Below are 3,955 nucleotides of genomic sequence, written 5' to 3'. Positions count from 1 at the left end.
GAGAAGAATTTCGAGAATTTACACTATTTACAAAAGTTACTGTGCAAGGATGGGGGAAAGTGAGGGACGGCCGGGCACAGAATGGAAATAGTTTGGGGAGGGAGCTCCTAATCTCTTTCCATCTGTTACCTTTGCCCTTCCTATTAGCTCCTAGAAGGAAGAACTGAGGGATCAGATTCTCTTGGGAGCACAAGGTCTCAGCAAAGGTGAAGGAGTGATGGCTGCCTCGGCATAATCAAGCAGGGTAAAGTGAGGAGATGCAGGATGGCCCCTACTGCTGTCCTCACTATGAGGCTTGGGGCTCACAGAACCTTGGATCGCTGAAACACATGAGCTCCCAGGATGATGGACAGCTTGGGCACAAGAGCAAGACCAGGTCTCTACTGCAGCTCAGGAATGAACTGGGACCAGTTGATGTTGTCAGGGCTCAGTGGGCCTCCTCCAGGCCAGGGAAGCTGATGCCCGGCAGGATCTTGCTGAAGCTGTCATTCATCATGTCCAGAACCAGGCCTTCTGTCATAGAACGATTGCCTGAAAGGCTGGGATTGTGTGGCTCTGGGAAGCCTGGCTTGAAGACCTCCATATTTGAGGGGGAAGAGCTGCAAAAGGTGTCAGAGGCGAGATCAAAGAGTTCTGAATGGAGGAGCTCTTGGGGTGAGTCAAAGAGGGGAACACTTTTTAGCAGGGTGGTGCTGATATACATCAACCCCAGGGAGTCAGGCACCATGGGGTGGTTGTACCGGGGTGAAATCTAGCCCTCTCCCCTTGGCTGGGGGTGTGAGCCTCTAGGATGCAGGGGTTCTGGGGAGGACATATTTTCAGGGAGTGCAGGAGATGGGCAGTGTCTCCTGTATGGGTGTCTTAAAATGTCCTCCCTCCTCCTGGAAGTAGCCTAGCTGGGCGCAGGCTCAGAATCTGCTAGGAAAGGGAGCTCTGTGGCACATGAGGAAGTGCTGGGGGCCCTCTGAGAAGAGCAGCTCAGGCTCATGGAGGCAGGGAGGCAGCAGATGCTATTTCCTTCCGAACCAGTTCATCTCCCTCCTCTCCCTGCATTTAATCACTGAGCCCTTCCGAGATGCGCCGGGCTGGGGTCTTGATGCCACTGTGGGACTTCTTGGACTTTGGGGAGGGAGAGTGGGATGAGTCCTCCCAGGAGTGAGATGATTCCTCTTTGAAAGATAGGGATGGGAAGGGCTACTCTTCCAAGGGTGGGCTCTCCACTTTGATGGGTCTTGCTAAGTGTGGTGTCTCCTCCCCAGGAGGGGTTTCTTTCTCCTTGATGGACTGAACTGGAAGCAAAGAAGATAGCCCTTCCCCCAGCAGGGAAAGGGGACTATGCCCTCATCAGCCAGCAGTACCTTGGGGGCAATGCAGATTCACTTATTATGGCAGGTGAGCTCCTAGTTCATGAATAAAGCTGCCAAGGGCAACGACACCTTAACCAAGGGCTACAACACTAGTGACTTATTCACCGGGAACTGGATAGGCACTAGATATGAGTTGACCCACAGTGGCTTCATCCTCAGCTGGGCGCCCAATAGGAGTTCAGTTTTGAAGGTCACGCTTCATCGGAGCTCAGGATTGGGTCATTTCTGCTGTTTAAACACCTGGTCCAAAGTCAAGTAGTGGTTAGCCCTAGGGTAAATGGTCCAAAAGGAAACCTTGCCATTGGCAGATGTCTCCCCAACAAACATGTCATGGAGAGAAAGGTTGTGGCAAATGAAATTCTTCCAGCCTGGCTTGGCAATGTGCTTAAAATAGGGGAAATGGTCCTCAATCTAGGTATAGATGTCTTTCAAGGTCATGTGCTTCCTGTCTGTGCTGTTGATGGCAAATTGTATCATGGCCATGTAAGAGTAGAGTGGCTGCTCAGACACAGAGTCATGCCAGGATGTTGATGCTCCTGAAGGCTCCTCAATTTTCACTGGTCTCTCCTCCAGGTGACAATTCTCCATTTCCTCCATACCTTGCTTGATGCCCAGGAGCCCAGTCCATTAGAGCTCATCTTTGCAAGCCACTGGATGTTGGTTAAGCTGTCGTCAAAAGTGTAGCCTGCTGCTGCCTCATCACCACAGCTCTCCCGTCTCTGTCCCAAAAGGGTTCCAGGTGGCCTAGGAAGATTCACATCCCTGGCTGCAGGTTTTGGTCTGAGTGTCTCGGTGATCATTCCTATCTTCCTAGTATCATTGCTGATTGGGCTGGAGTTTGGAATCCTGGAGCATCAGTTGGGGCTCCCCCACAGCTGATGAAGATGAATCTGCTGGGCCCACTGCTGCCACTCTCTTTGACCTTGGCAGTCAATGCTGTGATGATGCTCTGGATGCTGGCATTTCTGGGGATGGCCACCACTTGGGTTTTGCGCATGGTGGGATGGTCAATAATCTTGACCCAGGTGGAAACTTGTGGAAGCTCAACTCTGTCACTTCCTTGGAAGCCTGTGCTTGACCAGGCCCCTGTTGGGCAGGGAGTCTCTTAGGTTCCTCCTTTGATATTTCACCTGGGGCATTTTGAACAGGCCTCTGTCTTTTGAGAGTAAGTGGCCAGCGAGGGCTGGTTTTCATTATGAAACTATATTTTCACTCTCCATTGAGAATCACAAGCATGAACTCTCCAGATGGCAGCTGTCACTGTTGCTGCTGGGCTGTGGTTCAGAGGGTCAACTCTGGGCTCCTCCAACCTGGGGGCCAAGCCAGGGCCCCAGACAGACACTTGCACTGGGCCAGCTGAGTCCCTGGCAGTGTGAGAGGGGTGGGAACCTCAGGGGATCCTGGGAGAGGAGAGAGTCCCCGGCTGGGGCTGCAGGTAGGGCCTGATACTATAATTTTTTATTTTCAATTATTATAAATACATAACAGTTATACATATTTATAGGGAACATGTGATGTTTTGATACGGGCATATGGTATATAATGATGAAATCAGGGCAGTTGGAGTATCCATCACCTCAAGCATTTACCATTTCTTTGTGTTGGGAACATTCTGATTCCACTATAGTTATCTTAAAATACACAATAAATTGTTGGCTCAGTGCCCATAGCTCAGCTGCTAGGGCACCAGCCACATACATCGGAGCTGGCGGGTTTGAATCCAGCCAGGGCCTGCCAAACAACAATGACAACTGCAACAAAAAATAGCTGGGCAATGTGGCAGGTGCCTGTAGTCCTAGCTACTTGGGAGGCTGAGGCAAGAGAATCACTTAAACCCAAGAGTTTGAGGTTGCTGTGAGCTGTGATGCCATAGTACTCTGCCAAGGATGACAGCTTGAGACTCTTTCTCAAAAAAGAAATTGTTGTTAACTATAAGTCACCTCATTATGCTACCAATTACTAAACTTATTCCTTTTCTTTAACTATATTTTGGTAAACATTACCAGCCCCTCCCTCCCACTACCCTTTCAAGCCTCTAATAACCATCATTCTACTCTCTATCTCCTCGAGTTCAATTTTTTCTTAGGTCCCCACATGTGAGTGAAAATGTCCTATTTGTCTTTCTGTACCTGACTTTTCTCATTTATATCCTCCACTTTCATCCATGTTGTTGCAAAAGACAGGATTTCATTCTTTTTATGGCTGAATAATATTCCATTTTGTATATACACCATGTTTTCTTCATCCATTTATTCATTGATGGACACTTAGGTTGATTCCAAATTTCAGCTATTGTGAATAATGCTGTAAGAATCGTGGAAGTGCAGGTATCTTTTCTTTTTTTTTTTTTTTTTTGTGGTTTTTGGCCGGGGCTGGCTTTGAACCTTGCCACCTCCGGCATATGGGACCAGCGCCCTACTCACTGAGCCACAGGCGCCGCCCAGCAGGTATCTTTTCAACATACTATTTCCTTTCTTTCAGATATATACCAGCAGTGGGATTTCTAGATCATATAGTAGTTCTGTTTTTTGTTTTTTGAGGAACCTCCGAACTATTCTCCATAGTGGTTGTACTAATTTACATTCCCA

General features: G+C 48.6%; 1 pseudogene; it reads right to left on the bottom strand.

Moving 5' to 3' along the window:
* Window positions 1-380: 380 nt before the first annotated feature.
* LOC128570583 (forkhead box protein M1-like) lies at window positions 381-2,655 on the bottom strand (annotated as a pseudogene).
* Between the last annotated feature and the right edge of the window lie 1,300 nt (window positions 2,656-3,955).

The sequence above is a fragment of the Nycticebus coucang genome, chromosome 18, assembly GCF_027406575.1.
Source record: "Nycticebus coucang isolate mNycCou1 chromosome 18, mNycCou1.pri, whole genome shotgun sequence".
In the NCBI taxonomy this organism is placed as follows: domain Eukaryota; kingdom Metazoa; phylum Chordata; class Mammalia; order Primates; family Lorisidae; genus Nycticebus; species Nycticebus coucang.
The sequence above is the reverse complement of the archived record's forward strand: the minus strand, read 5'-3'. Positions and strand labels throughout refer to the sequence as shown.